Source organism: Uranotaenia lowii, chromosome 2, assembly GCF_029784155.1.
Source record: "Uranotaenia lowii strain MFRU-FL chromosome 2, ASM2978415v1, whole genome shotgun sequence".
In the NCBI taxonomy this organism is placed as follows: domain Eukaryota; kingdom Metazoa; phylum Arthropoda; class Insecta; order Diptera; family Culicidae; genus Uranotaenia; species Uranotaenia lowii.
The window spans coordinates 115,220,372-115,237,833 of NC_073692.1; the positions used below are offsets into that span (position 1 = coordinate 115,220,372).

Genomic DNA, 17,462 nt, shown 5'->3' on the forward strand with positions numbered 1-17,462 from the left:
ATTGATTCATGTGATGTGGTGATGCGAGTGTGGGTGAGCGCATTTTTATCAACAAATTTTGATCATGGATCGCGAAGATAAAATCTGGTTGTTGTTAGGATTGAAAAAAAGTTGCCTTCATCTTAACTGATAATGATTATGTCTGTTAGCTCTTTTGATGGGGTGGTAATTTTTCTCATTAGGACGCTACACACATGGGAAAAAGATGTTAAAAGGTGAAGGAAATTGTTTACGCCAAAACGATGCATAATACGCATTTGTAATCATAAACAAGTTGTTTATTAGGTATTTTTCATAAAACCATTTAAACAATAGGGTTTTTTTTTGTTTTTATCGAAGTTGAGGTCTTTACAATAAATTTCAAATAATATTTTTTATTTTATTGTCGCAGGGACCACGAACTATGTGGAAAAGTTGCTAATAACCCATATTTTTGCACTAACCGGTTGTAAAAGTTGTCTCAGACAAGGAAGAAATTTTTTGTAAATTGTAAGGCAGTTGACGATATATCAAACACTTTGGCAACAGCTGATTATTGAATTGCTAAACACAGAACATTCAACAATTTTTAAAAAGAAAATACTATTCTATTAGGACATTTAAAACCCTCTTTAAATAAACATACAACAATAAACATTGTCATTTTAATCGATGTGCTAGCATAATTGAATTTGGACTTTAAACTAGGTGAACAAAAATGTTAAAGGCAATTATTTAAGAATAAGTTTGTAAAAACTTGTGTTCTCCAAGACAATATATCAAAAAATACCGGTTCCAGTGAAATTATAAAATAAGCGTAAGAATGAACATTTCAGAATTTTATTCGCACGTACCCCGGCTGAGCGATTCCTGGCATTTTATTTAAAAAATTTGGAAAGAATCAGGCAAATTTGAGCAAATTTCAGGTATAAATCCAAAAAAAAATCAAGGAGAAAGTGAAAAAACAGGAAGGTACTTGAAATTTAAATTTTTCGTCAAACCATATAAGCAGGGTCCAAATCGCTTTTATAGTCAACAAAAAAAACTTTTGTTTGTTAATTTTGATGAAAATAACTAAAAAAATCGTTTTTGTATGCAGAAATGAAAACTAAATTTGAGATGTTTGTTTAGTTCTCCTAATTAAGTAATCCGGGCATCCAGGCCGAACCGGACTTGTCTCAAAATTTTAACTGAAAAACCGGCTAAGCCCGAATACTCTTCATTTTAATCTAAAGCATCGATTCATGTGTCATTAACATAAAAAGACTCCTTTGTTTTAGACCCATTCATTGAAAGTTAAGAGAAACAGCGATTTCTAGTTTAAGAACGACTCTAAAATTTTAAAAGAGGCTTCGAATTTGAGGGTGCGTCTCCAAAAAATAAAAATTTATGAAGATCCTTTGAATTCCTAATAAAACCCAGAGAAATTCTTTAAAAGACAAAAATGCTACAAATTTTCGATTTATAGTCATGGTTTTTTTTAATATCGAAAATACCGGTTTTGGGATTTCCGGTATATGGGATTCAGTATTGGGAAAATAGCACGGTTTACCGGTTTTCGGATTCGGTATTACCAATGTTACTAGGTATGCCTAGTTTTTTTTAAAAATAATATCGTTTCCGGCACAGCTTATTTATACATGCAAAGTATGTTGAGTATGAGTCATTTAAAATGAAACAATTTTGTAGAACTCACTTAAAAAAATATTCAGACTAACACGAGATGTATTGAATTTGTTACGGTGAGTTCGTTTCATATTTTGTTTGTACCTATTAGAATTATGCAGATTTTATTGTTATAAAATATAGAGTTTACAACGGTAAATTTTTTGCTTTTGATTTTCAAGGATTTCAGAAGACATTCTTTTGAAAATCTCAACTCAACTCATCTTCTGCGGAGGTTGTGACCCATGATGATCCCATGAATTTCAATTCAACCGCTCCTGCACCGAATGAAACTGCTCGTCGAAATATCTCTTTGTACTACCAAAACGCAGGTGGTATCCGTACTAAGATAACTGCTTTTAACAACGCGCTTTGTGCTAGCGATTATGATTGTATTATGATCTCAGAAACTTGGTTGAATGATAAATTTCATAATAGTGAACTATCGTCACATTACAACATTTATCGCTGCGATCGAAGTTCCGAGACTAGCACCGCACAACGAGGAGGAGGTGTCTTGATTGGCGTTAAGAAGGAACTGAATGCAATCCCGATAACTTTAGAGAACTGCGGAAATCTTGAACAAATCGTTGTAAAAATTAAAACTGGTCCGTGTTATTTGTACCTTTGCTGCATCTACCTCCGGCCTAACAGCAGCATAAGGAACTATGAAATGCACTTTTCAGCAGTTCAACAAATCATGAAGTTGACCACTGCACGGGACTCAGTCATCGTTGTTGGAGATTACAACTTCCCACACTTACAATGGTCCTTTGACCAAGACATAAATAGTTATTTGCCGATAAACGCCTCTTCTGAAGCTGAGATTTTAATGACTGAAATGCTTCTTTCCGCCGGTTTATATCAACAATGCAACATCGCTAACGATAATATGCGCCTTTTGGATCTTGTCTTCTCAAATAACCCTGACAATCTGGTGATGTTCGAATCTCCCATCGCGATCATTCCTACTGACCGTCATCACAAGCCTCTCAACTTATGTATAGAAACCTACCTGGATCCCGCGCCAGACGAATGCATAGGAGATCTTGATTTCGATTTCAATAAATGCAATTTTGAGCTGGTCGCAGCTGCTTTAGATTCAACGAGCTGGGAATTCCTCGGTGATGCTGACAACGTCAATACGGCAGTTGATGCGTTCTATACAAATCTTTACTCCGTTTTGAAACGAATCGTCCCTCTGAAGCGCCCACAAAGACACCAGTCATTCAGACATGAGTGGTGGAACTCTGAGCTTCGACGGCTGCGAAATCAGCTACGAAAGGCCCGCAAGAATTTCATCAAGAATCGTACCGAAAACCAGAGACATCGTTTGAGAAACTTAGAACGAGACTTTAAAGCGCTTAATGAGCAGCTTTACCGCCAACATATCTTGCGCCTCCAAGAAAACCTTAAAAATGACCCAGCATCGTTTTGGAGACACTTTAAAAACAAAAAACGAAACGCAACTATCCCTGTAGATGTCAGTTTCAACGGCGTTACTTCACGTAACATAACTGAATCCACGAACATGTTTGCCGATTTTTTCCAAAGTGTCTTCAGTTCCTCCGACATTGTAGCAAACAACAACTACCTAGCCTCCATACAATCCCATGACGTGAATTTACCTTTGCCTTGCCTCACGGAGCAGGAAGTATACGAGCAATTGTCCGCAGCCGATCCAACTAAAGGACCCGGTCCAGACAACATACCTCCGACGGTTTTGAAACATTGCGCTGCATCACTAGCTGCCCCCATTTGCTGTCTATTCAATCGTTCACTGAGAGAAAGGGTATTTCCAAGCGTGTGGCGAATTGCGGCGATCACTCCTATCTACAAATCGGGAAATACACACTGCGTCGAAAACTACCGGCCAATTTCGCTTCTGTGTTCGATCTCCAAAATTTTTGAAGTTCTCATACATGGACGACTGTACGCTGCTGCCAAACCATTGATCTCCGATTCTCAGCACGGTTTCGTTAAAAAAAGGTCAACTGTCACCAATTTAATGTGTTACGTGAGCTCGTTGAGTAACAATCTGGAGAAAGGTTGTCAAGTTGATTCTATTTACATCGATCTCGCGAAGGCGTTTGACCGCGTTCCGCACAAGATACTAATAGCAAAGATGGATCAACTTGGCTTTCCAATCTGGTTGCTCGAGTGGATTTCGTCGTACCTATCACATCGCCACGCTTACACGAAGCTAAAAAATACATGCTCGAAGACATTTGCCACCCCGTCAGGAGTTCCTCAGGGAAGTCACCTGGGACCGCTGCTTTTCATCATTTTCGTGAATGACTTGTGTGCCACGCTTCAATCCGATACGCTCCTGTACGCCGACGATCTGAAGCTTTTCAGAAAGGTCGTCAGTGAAGTTGATTGCCTTGCCTTGCAAGCCGATATTGCTAGACTTGATAACTGGTGTCATCTTAACGGAATGCTGGCTAACGCTAAAAAATGTAAGGTTGTCAATTTTTCCCGTGCACGTCGTGTTATCAATTTTGAATACCAACTTTGCGGAGAAAGCCTGGAGAATGTGTCGTCTATTCTGGACTTAGGGGTGAAAATTGATAACAGGCTTACATTCGCCGAGCACATCGCGCTTACCGCAGCTAAAGGATTTGCAATTCTCGGATTTCTGCGTCGAAACACTCGTGATTTTGATGACATTTACGCTTTGAAAGCCGTCTATTGCTCTTCGGTACGTAGCATCTTGGAGTATGCTGCACAGGTGTGGGCTCCCTATCAGAGCGCACAATGCTACCGCCTTGAACGTGTTCAGCGTAGTTTTGTTAGGTACGCTCTACGTCGCCTTCCTTGGAATGAACCGCTTCGGCTTCCACCATATGAGCAAAGATGTGCCTTAATAAACCTAGCCACACTCGAAAAACGCCGAACCGAACTGCAGCAAACCTTCATATGTGATGTGTTAACTTACCGCATTGACTCAGCATACATTCTCCAACGGGTCAATATGTATGCATCCACTAGGACACTCCGACAACGCCAGTTTCTCTGGATACCTTACCACCGTACTACTTATGGAAGAAACCATCCGATAGATAAATGTTGTGAACGTTTCAATTTAGTGTACCATCTGTTCGATTTTAACATGAGTAAGCGTAGTTTTAAATTAGTTTTAAGCAGATTCCCTTAGATTTTAAGATATAAGTCTGCATGGTAATTTAACCAAAGACCAATCAATAAAAAAAAAAAAAAAAAAAAAAAAAAAATGTCACAATGAAAAGGGATTTTCAAGAAAAATTGTTTAATCATGATTTGAAATGACTATGTATATGATTTATTGTAATATTCGACCTATTCTATTTTGAAAATTTGTTAAAAAATGAGTTGGAAACTTCTTGCAATTGTCAAACGGAGGAATATAAATAAAAATCAATATTAATTACGGCACATAAAGAACAATATTCAAAAGATTTGATCACATTTGAAACATAAACATACTTTTTTTTTACATATGACAAGATGAATCAATGATCCATTTGAAGGAACAAACACAAACAAAACAAATGTTGAAAAACTCGAAAAATGTTCACATTATTTTCTTCAAATGTGTAACGCCTTTAAGTTGTGCCATAACAAAATTAAACGACTAAACACAACATTTTTGACATAAAGTGATAATTTATTGTATTGAAAACCCCTCCAACTTTGAAACGAGAGGAGTCCCATATAAAAATCAATCTATATAAAAAAATGGATATCTGTCTGTCTGTCTGTTCCCTATAGACTGGAAAACTACTGAATCTATTTGCGTGAGACTTGGCAGATGGAAGTATTGGAGACCGGGGAAGGTTCCTATAATGATTTGGGACCCCTCCCTATCCCTGGAAGGGGGGAGGGGGTCTCTCAAATAAATGTAATGAGTGTTCAAAATTCGAGAACTGATCATGCAAATGGAACCAAATTTGGCATGGGAGTGTATTTCGATACAAGAATGTTTCTATTATTGTTTGGTACCCCTCCCTTCTTCCAATGGGAAAATAGGAACCGGAGAGGCTTACAATTTTTCGAACAATACGAGAATAAATCAAGCAAACGGAACCCAATTTAGCATGGGAGGGTAGATTTTAAAGATGGTTTGAGACTCCTCCTCCTTTCCAGTGTTGATATAGAAAAGGGGGAGGGGCCTCCCACACAATTTTTTGCAAAATTTAAGAACTAATCAAGCAAATGGATCAGAATATAACATGGCTGGTTATATGGGTACGAGAAAGCTTTCTATGATTATTTGGAACTCCACCCTCTTCGATTGGGGACAAACAATGGGGGAAGGGGTCTTCCATACAGTTTAATGCATTATTCGATAACTAATTATGTAAATGAATCTAAATTTCACATAGAAAGGTATAAGTACGAGTCAAGTTTGAGACCCATTTGTTCTTCCACTGGAGGGATAAGAATGGGTGGGGGTCTCCCTTTTATGCATTACTCGAGGACTAATCGACTAAAAAACCAAATTTATCATCGATCATATTCGAGTACGAGAAACCTTTTTTTATGTTTCGAGACCTTTCCCTTTCTCCAACGGGAAGAGGGGGAGGAGGAGAGTTGTTGTCAGACAATATTTTTGGAACACTCGAGAACTCATTGTTCAAATAATATTGCAGAGGGTATTTGAGTAGATTTTTTTCATGATTGTTTAAGGCTTCTTCTTCCTTTCACTGATTCGATAGGAAGGGGGAAGGGAGCTCCCATACAATTTTTTTTAAGAACTTGAGTACTAATCAAGCAGATGGTAACATATGGGAAAATTATTTCAATACAAGAAATATTTCTAAGATGATTTGGTTCCCCTCACGAGATACAAAAAAAAAAGATAGGTGTCATACCAGTCATACGTATGTATGTTTTGATAAATTCAAGAGCGCATCAAATAAATTTAACCAAATTTTACAGGGGATAGTATAAGGGTACGAGAAATGATTCTATGGTTATTAAGAGAGTGGAAAAGGATTCCCGCACAATTTTAATGTATCTTGAGAACTTATCCAACAAATGAAACCAAATTTGAAGGAAAAAAGTATTCGAGTACGAAAAAAAATTCAATAAGGAACCATTCAAATATTACGTAACGCGTGTAGATGTTTGTTACGGTTTATGAATTTTTGATCGAAAATCGTATAAAAATGTGTTACGTAGGGGGTGGGGAGGTTGAAAATGACCGAAAATTGCGTTACGGAATATTTGAACAGCCCCTAAATCAATAGGAATCAGTAGGAAAAGGAGTAGGCGTGTGCTGAACTGCCAAAGAGCGTTTTTTTCAGCTGTGAAATATTTTAAATTTTAAATAAACAAATGCAGTTAAATTGTCTGAAGTTCGTGTGAGAGGTCGTTTTGCAAAAGTTGCGTGTTGGAACTGTGCACCAGCATCTGTTGGATTGTGCTTATAAGGCTGGTAGTCAGCAATCCTCTTGTAAACTGCGTTCTGGGCTGTGGTGTCATGAAGTAAAATAATAGTTTTTGTGAGATTCAGAGTGTTTGTTAAAAAAAAAGTGTCAAATTCAATGAGGACAGAACGAGTTGTCTGTTAAAAATAACATCATCTGGTCCGGAAAAGTGCCGTTGTTTAAGGTTCATAAACATCTTCAGTTTTTTCATGAAAAAATTTAGTTTAACATTGGGATGAAATGTGAAATATACCATACTTTCATTGATTTGTAGAGGTTTTTTCACATTTAATCGCCATAATAACGCATGTTGTTTTTAGCTTGCTGCAACCATAAAAGTCGAAGTCATTAAGTTTATAAATGCAGGATTTATGAAATCAAAATAATGTAAGGACTTTGAATGGTATTTTGCAACTATTTTAACTACAAAGTGCACATTGATTTCTCCATGATGCAGCTGTAAAAAATTGTAGATGAATTGTAAAACCTCTCGTGATCTCGAAAGGTTTTGTGTTATTTTAGATTTTTTCATTGTTCTTTTTTTCAGAAATGAAGGTACATAGAAATTTGAAATTAAATTTCTGTGTACAAAATAACTCATTTCCAATCATTAAAGGATGACGGTTCGATATTATGAACAAATTTCAACAAGGAGCCAGATTTTTTAGCACTTGTGCTCCCAACGATAATGCCCCTCGAAACGAATGATACTGGTAGTCCACGCTTCTGCTCTTTCTTTGTTCCTGATGTTTCTGATCATTTCAATGTTTTTATGTTGCAATGATTGAAAACATGAAGAAAGACAAGATAAATAATTAGAAGCTTTAATTATTTTTGGGTTTGTGGACTTCAGTTCTGGCTGTGGAAGTTAGATTAGTGATTAGTGATACATTAAATTACTATTGGTAGGAAGAATCCAGCAGGAAAATTGGCTCGATGTTTTAAATGCTGTAGCGCCCGGCGTACTCAGCGACTGAGGTTTTCTAGTTAAAGTAAAAAAAAAATATACGTAGACGCAACCCCACGGATGCCTCGAAACATAATGTCAGAGCGAGTGAGTAGGAATACTTAAAACTTAAGGATTCCAGTTACCGTCGTTACTTAGCCGACAAACAACGTAAATTCAAAAATTCAATTCGTCATTTTGGAGCTACGTAAGGAGCCATAAAGGTTATTCTGGACTTCCACAGAATCTGTCGTATGAAAGCCGTAATTCAGCTACTACGGCAGAAGCTGTCCAGCTGTGCACAGAGTTCTTTAAAATCACGTTCGTGAACCACATCATTACTTCTGGGACTCAACACTTGGCTTCAGTAAACTCGTTAAACATCAGCATTCCTGGAATAGGTTTATTTCTATACTAAATTGTCATGCAAAGGTTTTTGAGTTGATAATTTTCAATTCAGTGAGCTCAGTCTCGTCACATATCATTGATGAATGTCATCACGGATTTTGCAAAAAGCGATCGACTTTGTCGAACTTAATGGTGTATGTCCCATTTATCAGTGGTTGTCTCGCTAATGAAAACCAAGTAGGTGCTTTATATGTGGACTAAGCCAAGGCATTTGATCGGCTTCCCCAAAAGCTTCTGATCGACAAACTGAAAAAAATGGGATTCCCAGCTTGGCTTCTACAATGGCTCGAATCGTATCTCCATGGCAGAACTGCATTCTTTCGATAGGGTCACATCAAATCCCGAAACTTCACTGTTCCTTCTGGAGTTCCTCAAGGGAGTCATTTGGGTCCACTACTGTTCAACTTGTTTATGAACGACCTTTGTGATTTTATTGATTCTAAATTAGTGTTCTATGCTGACGATCTTGAGATCTTTGAGATCGCACTTCTTTACACAGCTGATAACACGGTACTTTAGAAAGTTGATTCCAATCGTGCTTTGAGTGTGATTGTGGATAAGTCTCTTAATTGCAAGGAACGTCTTGCTGTAACCATGGCGAAGGCCAAAACAGAGCTGGGATTTCTGATAAGAAACACTAAAGGATTCTCAGCGATATTACCACTCTGAATGCATTGTACTGCTCGCTCGTCCACTGTAGTTTGGAGTACAATATTCAAGTCTGGGCACCAAACTCAATCGACGGCATGAAACTACTTGAATCAGTACAGAAACGATTTTTAAGATACGCAGCTCCTTATCTACCCTGAAATGAACCTCAGAGACTTCCACCTTACCATGACCAGTGTGGAATCCTGAACATCGAACCGATCGGCTCACGAATTATACTTCTCCGTCGCCTGTTTATATTCGACATTATATCCGGAAATATAGACCGTGCTAACCTTGTCGAAATGATACCGTATCATAGCCCATATCGCTCTCTACGGATTTTTGAGCCTCTAAAAACAATTAATTAGGGAAGAAACGAATTTTACAACCCATTTGACATATCATGCCAATTGTTTAATCAAGTTTTTGTTTGTTTCGATTATAATATGTGAATATGTGAACAATAAATAAAGAAGTCTACCGTGTCAGCTACTGCAATTAACAAAAAAATGAAGAGGTGAGTTAAACGAACATCTTCTGTGAACTTATTTCTGGAAACGAAATAAAATCTCTTATTGGGATTGAACCAGTTCATGATCTAAGTATTGGAATGAAGTGTCGGTTGTCTCATGACCAAATTTTAACTTTAAACGTATCGCTTACAAATGTAAAATGCTCATTAGGGTGAAGCTGAAATTTGACATAGGACCTTCTGGCAGGCTAGAACAATTAAGGTTTTTTTTCCGGAACATACCCACTTTTTGGACCATTCGAATGTTCAGAAGCACTTGTATGAATCGGTAGAACCAATCAAAGTTGATCAGGCTTTGGGATTCTTTATAATTTCGAATAAATGTAAGATCTTTAAAAAAAAATACCTCATACTGAGATCAATTCGAATGAGCAATGATTTCGCATTCAAAACACCACCGAACCAATGCTAATACCTTGGCTTTGAGATGACATCAAAATTGCATCCAATTTCGAATCATCCCCCTCGAAACTGCCGGGGACAGTCACGTCGTCCGCACATGTAGATAGGGTGGGTTCATGAAGTGATTTTGCGCCAGTGTCTCCCCCCTATCACGAAGTTTGCGCTTCATCATTGTTTGTTGCTATCCGCGCTAAAGCCAATGATGATGGTACTCTTACTTCAGGATGAATCATCCTCCAGCCAGCCACCCACCTCCATCCACAAAAAGTCAGTTCAACCACCCACGCTCGAAATTTGCTCACTTGCAGCAGCCCGAAAAGTTTACAACCGAGTGAGTACAATCACCGGTAGAAAGATACGGCACAATCACCATCGTTGATCTCAGCTGCTGCACCATATTGAATCCCAAATCTCCTGCTCCTCCTCCTCTTCGAAAGAAGCCTGTTAGTATTCGAGTGAGTAATCAAGTCAAAAAGTAGACCCAACAAACTTTGGCTCTCGGGCGTTTTATCTCGACCGATGCACGAGATAATCTCCGAGGCAAGGTGATGCAACTGGCAAACTAAGTAAAAGCATTTGTATCTCTACTCATCATGAATCACGAACCATCACGTAACGACGATAAAGAAACCCGAGATGCAAAAGTAAGTGTACCTGAAAATTCTCTCTCTTCATCCAGAAGAGCCAAAGCCAACAACAAATAGGTCAAAGTTGAAAGTTAAATAGCATTGGCATTTATGGTGATGGTACTTTGTCCTCAGGTGATGGCAGTTAGTCTGTCCCACATTTTTTCCACCCTCACTTCTAACGTCCGGTCCTTTCCTTAGTAACTTTGTTGGGATGCAAAAGCTCCAAACGGATAGAGGATTTCTACCATCCTTGGTGTAATTTTTCTCTCAAGTGTCTCCACCTCCATTCATGATGTTTATTTATAGACTCGATACTCATTACCGGAGCGCAAAGTTCTTGATGAGCAAACTTTTTTTCGTGAACCAAGATGAAACGACATCTGACTTGGTTTGCCCCACTTCGAGGAAAGGAAAACCGGATGGACTTGGGGCTAGAAAATAATAACATCCGGTTTAGTTCACATCGTTCATCGTTGCTATTTGGAGACGGAAACAATTAATTATTAATTACGCAGGAAACTTTGCTAACGAAAATGCACAAACCTATTTCCAAGACAATTGTTAATGTGATTTGATTTTTTGATTCAAAATTCACGACAATGGCGTGGTTGGTAGAATAAGAACAGAGAGGCTGCTGCAACAAAACATTTGTTTCTGATTCGGCCTCCGGTAGAAAGACGTATTAGTACAGGGAGCGCAGATTTTAATTTAAGGCTGCTGCTACAAAAATAATGTTTTTGATTCGGCCTCCGGTAGAAAGGCGGATTGGCACAGGGAGCACAGATTTTAAAGCGTGCTGCAACGAACAAAATTGCTTCAGATTCGGCCCCTGGAAAAAGATGGATTGGCTTAGAAAGCGCAGATTTTTAAGGATGCTGCTGATTGTTTGCTTTGATTTGGTCATCCGGTGGATGAAGACGGAATTGACTTAGGAAGCGCATATTTTAAGGTTGCTGCTGCTGATTGTTGTTATGATTAGGCCTTCCGGTGAAAAAAGACGGAATTGGTTTAGGAAGTGCAGATTTTTAAGGTTTCTGATTGTTTGTTATGATTTTGCTTTCCGGTGGGAAAAGACGGAATGACATTGGAAGCGCATATTTTTTAGACTATTGCTGCTGATTGTTTGTTTTAGTTTTTCGGTGGAAAATGACGGAAAGGGAAGCGCAGGTTTTTAGGCTGCTTCTGCTGATTGTTTACTTTGTTTTGGCCTACTGGTTGGGAAGGCTGTTTCTAAGAATGCTATCGAGTTATTCCAGCTCTCATATACAGAGACAGGGTGACAAGAAAAGCACAGTTTGGGAAAGCTGTTGCTAAGAATGTTTTCGTATTGTTCTGGCTCTGTTAGACAAAAAAAAAACTGAGCGATAGCCTAAATCGTTTACTATGTTAATGCGAATCGCAATTCCTGCCAAATAAGTGAACGATCGTAAAAATGGTTATTTAAAGTCGGTATAAATCGGATGTCAAAAAGTCCATCATGTTTGCTTTGTTCTCCTGCGCGGGATTCAAGTGAGAAAACAACCTTGTTGTTCTCTTTGCGATAAGCAGTGCAACCAGATTGCCAAAATCAGATGGGTAATTTGCAAAAATTATCCAATGAGAGAAGCAGCAAATATTGTTGCTTGCAACGGATTGCATGCATTGAGAGCAAAAATTGTTCACTCTCGCATACTTTCAGGATTTACGAATAGGGTGTGTTGAATATCGTCCAATTGGTATAATTCCTATCGCTTAAATATGTATTTATGTATATTGCCTCCACTTTAGTAGGTAAATGCTGTTGACTTTTATGCGATGATTCTATTCTACTTCTCCGAAGTTGGCGTCTGTAAGATAAATTTTCTTGTTGTAAAAACATGGTTGTGAACCAATTTTTATTAAAATCATCTCAAAATATTTCGCATTGGTCATTTTGTAAGGTACACTGTTAACCACTTCCAATGAATGCATGCTTCCAAACACCCATCAACCTTAGGCAAGAGCCTAATCACTAGGAAGTTTTTAAATGTCTCGAGGATTATGATGTAAGTGCTGCTGAAATCGATATAAGAGTCTTAACACGGCAGCAGAAGCAGCCTGGGCATAAATACTGCTGCTGCTGCAGAACCAGTTTTGGGCGTGTTACCTCAACTCCACGTCCACACATGTACCCAATACCTAATCCGATTCCCCGTTACACTAATTACAGGTTGCGTTTCAATCATATTAATCGAGGGTATTTCTTCAGAAGAGGCCATTGTGCCAGTAGTGAGTGTTGTATTTTGTTTTGTTTTTTTTTCCTGCACAATGCCCAAAAACCTTGCTGGCGCGTAAGCCCAACAACCATTCAGCAGCCGCTCCGTCTGATGCGGTTAGCATAGCTGCCTACCTAATAATTATTGGTTTTGCTTTTATTTCGCTCTCATCGATTCAACATCTTCGTTAGTGCTTCAATCTTGATGAATGAAACCCGTGAAGAAAGATTGAGAAGCGTAGCTCCGCGTGTTTTTTTTTGTTCGTTTGTCTTCAGCGAAAGTTTGCTTTCTACAGAAAAGTGCGCAAAACTATAATCAATGAGAGTGGGATTTTGCTCCTAAGTCTTTGTTCTTGATATCCTTCCAATGTTTAAAACAAGCAAGGGGGATCAAAATGTTGACGTGATATTTTATTATATGGAAATCAAAGTTGAATTTGGGTGAATTTTTTCTACGCAACAAAAAAAAAACTTGTTTAAGTACGCAATGAGAAGGATTATTAAATATTGGAATATGAAACCAGAATGAAAAAAAAATGACGAAATTGACCAGAAACGACAAAAAATGACAAAAATGGTAAAAATGGCTAAAATGACAAAAAGTCCAAATTTCAAAGATGACAAAAATAACAATTCAATTACAAAAATAACAAGAATGACAAAAATGACGAAAATTATAAAAATGACGAAATTCACAAAAATGAAAGAAAAAAATTACAAAAATGACAAAAATGATAAAAATGACAAAAATGACAAAAATGAAAAAATTGACAAAAATGACAATAATGACAAAAAAAATCATTATAACAAAAATGACAAAAAATTCAAAAATAAGAAAATACCAGGAATGATTAAAAAATTCAAATTTCAAAAATGACAAAAAATTCAAAAATAAGGAAATAACAGGATTGACAAAAATGTCAAGTATGACAAAAATACCAAGAATTACAAAACTGACAAGAATGACAAAAATGACAAAAATGCCAAAAATGACAAAAATGACAAAAATGACAAAAATGACAAAAATTACAAAAATGACAAAAATGACAAAAATGACAAAAATGACAAAAATGACAAAAATGACAAAAATTACAAAAATGACAAAAATGACAAAAATGACAAAAATGACAAAAATGACAAAAATGACAAAAATGACAAAAGTGACAAAATATGACAAAAATGACAAAAATGACAAAAATAACAAAAATGACAAAAATGACAAAAATGACAAAAATGACAAAAATGACAAAAATGACAAAAATGACAAAAATGACAAAAATGACAAAAATGACGAAAATGACAAAAATGACAAAAATGACAAAAATGACAAAAATGACAAAAATGACAAAAATGACAATGACAATGATAATGACAAAAAAAATCGTTATAACAAAACTGACAAAAAATTCAAAAATAAGAAAATACCAGGAATGATAAAAAATCCAAATTTCAAAAATGACAAAAAATTCAAAAATAAGGAAATACCAGGATTGACAAAAATGTCAAGTATGACAAAAATACCAAGAATTACAAAACTGACAAGAATGACAAAAATGACAATTATGACAATTATGATAAAAATGACAAAAATGCCAAAAATGACAAAAATGACAAAAATGACAAAAATGACAAAAATGACAAAAATGACAAAAATGACAAAAATGACAAAAATGACAAAAATGACAAAAATGACAAAAATGACAAAAATGACAAAAATGACAAAAACTACAAAAATGACAAAAATGACAAAAATGACAAAAATGACAAAAATGACAAAAATGACAAAAATGACAAAAATGACAAAAATGACAAAAATGACAAAAATGACATAACTGACAAAAATGACAAAAATGACAAAAATGACAAAAATGACAAAAATGACAAAAATGACAAAAATGACAAAAATGACAAAAATGACAAAAATGACAAAAATGACAAAAATGACAAAAATGACAAAAATGACAAAAATGACAAAAATGACAAAAATGACAAAAATGTCAAAAATGACAAAAATGACAAAAATGACAAAAATGACAAAAATGACAAAAATGACAAAAATGACAAAAATGACAAAAATGACAAAAATGACAAAAAATGACAAAAAATGACAAAAAATGACAAAAATGACAAAAATGACAAACATGACAAAAATGACAAAAATGACAAAAATGACAAAAATGACAAAAATGACAAAAATGACAAAAATGACAAAAATGACAAAAATGACAAAAATGACAAAAATGACAAAAATGACAAAAATGACAAAAATGCCAAAAATGACATAACTGACATAACTGACAAAAATGACAAAAATGACATGAATGAAAGAAAAAAATGAAAAAAAATGACCAAAATGACAAAAATGAACAAAATGGAACAAATCTGGAAATAAAACGAAACAATAACTACCAAACGAACCAAAAACGACCAAAATATTAAAAATTACAACTTTGAATATGGAACTTTGTGGTCCGAGCCGAAGCAAAAAACGAAAAAAATAAAAAAAATAGACAAAACTTACGAAAATGACAAATAAGACGAGAATTATCAAAAACGTCGAGATTGACAATTAACGACAAAAGTGACGAAAATAGCAAAAACATTAATAGTATAAAAATTACAAACTTTAAATAAAAAAACAGATTTTTCTGGCAAGATTGATTATAAAGTTGAGAATAAAGAACACAGTAATGTTTCATATTACGTTATTTTTACACAGATTTTCACCTTAGAACTTTGCCCTAAATGTCAATCTGTAAACTGATTTTAAGTTACGATTCTGAATTTCTACTTCTCATCTTAAAACTTTCATTCTAGAGTTTCAGATCACTAAAGATTGACTCAGATAATAAAATTTATTCGTATTTATTACTCCAATTTTTATTTAAATACATGAAATAATCAGGTAATCCCTGTTCTAAATATGGGTATTAAACATATTTTAAGACCAGATTTGGATTTTCAATCAATTTATAAAGCTAATTCCTTATTTCAAATTTGAATGCTGCGCCTGAAGTAAAACACACATAATTTTAAAGTCAAATCTGGGTGTCAATTGAAAATCAAATTCGTAGAAAACTTCTCTTAACATTTCATTTATTGTCAGTTGGAATCCACAAGAGGGATATAAATTGAGACATTTTCTATTCATATACAATTCCAATCTCAAATATTAGAATTTCAATTTTTTAGGTTGAAATGTTGGTTTAATAATAGCAGAGCAATTCAAATGTGTATGCAGAATCCTTTATACCGAAACCAAAATCTAACTCCTAACATTAAAGCTTGAGTCCAACGAAAACTTAGGATTAGTACATACATCCCATTACAAGAAAATAATTAAGTTTCGAAGATTAAACTCTCATTTCAGAGTCAAGGATCTAAACCTTGAACCATCCTCGAGTGAAATTTAAAAAAGAATCAAATTTTCAATGTTAAGCAAATCAACTGGGACTCCTAAAGTTCAAAGACGTTCAATAGAATTATCAGATTTTTCCATCAATTTGTCAAAACCTGTGGAACTGCTTTGGAAATATCCTTCAAAATATCAGAAAAATTTGAGAAACTTTCACAACAATATTTGAACCTTTACCATTCTCACACGATTCGTTTCACTCTGTTTCAAAACAGTTTTGAAACATGAACTATGTTTCTAGTTTTTTCTTCCTTTCTTCGAGAAAAAATAGCCAACGAAAGGGTTGATTCAGTTGCTTGCTGCTTGCCTTTTTTTTCATCGTTACAAATCTTTCGCTACCGGATGTGTGCAACTATTACATTGTTTGACAAGCGATCTGCCAAACTGTCTTGTAAATCCCGAAATTAATTTCATGCATGTTTGTTACCAGTTGTTGAACTTCGATCTGAACGTTTTACTCCATGGTTTGTCGTTTCTCTGATCCGTTCATCTGGTCCGTGATGGTGTAGCCCTTTTACAACCTTTTCTTCGTCGTCGGTACCGGCGAAAGGAATTTTATCACACTTCAAAGATCTTACCGAGAAAAGCGACTCAATTTTTCCCATCAGCGACAGCAGAGAAGCATGGACTAGGATTTAGAAGGGCACTTTTTTCTTCACGGGGTTGTAAAATTGATAAGCGTGTAATTTCATTGAATTTCGGCGGGTGACATTTATTGGAATTTATTTACTTGGGGCACTTTCTAAGATTCTCGAGATTGCAGTGTATAATTTTGCGACACCTCTGACTGTAGGACAGAGGTACATCGGATTATTTCCGTTTCCCATTGGGAAATTTCCGCGCTTTCTGGTATTGGAATCTACTCTGGTTAAGTGCTCGGAGACACCATTTTCATTCTGGCCGTTCTTGGGCGAGAAGCCCATAAATTGATGCCGAAAAGAGATGATAATCGTAAAGTGTTGGTTGGTTCAGGTCGAGACGGTTTAGTTTTTCGCGCCTTCCAGGACCACCGCACTTTCTTGATGTCGGGAACGTTTTCCCAATTCGCAACCTACGAAGACGCCGCCGGCCGTAAAGAGTGCTGATTTATCGGTTGAACGGTATAATTTTATGGTTGGGAATTGTAACGTGCAATAACGTGGTAAAATTATGACCAATATTTGGTTGATGACTTTTTAAGCGAATGCAAAC

At 36.1% G+C, this 17,462-nt stretch overlaps 1 protein-coding gene across 1 annotated transcript in view; it reads right to left on the reverse strand.

The window, feature by feature from the left end:
- Positions 1-17,462, reverse strand: part of LOC129748129 (centaurin-gamma-1A) — a 517,098-nt gene that overhangs the window by 89,087 nt on the left and 410,549 nt on the right. The gene's annotated exons all lie outside the window — the stretch shown is intronic.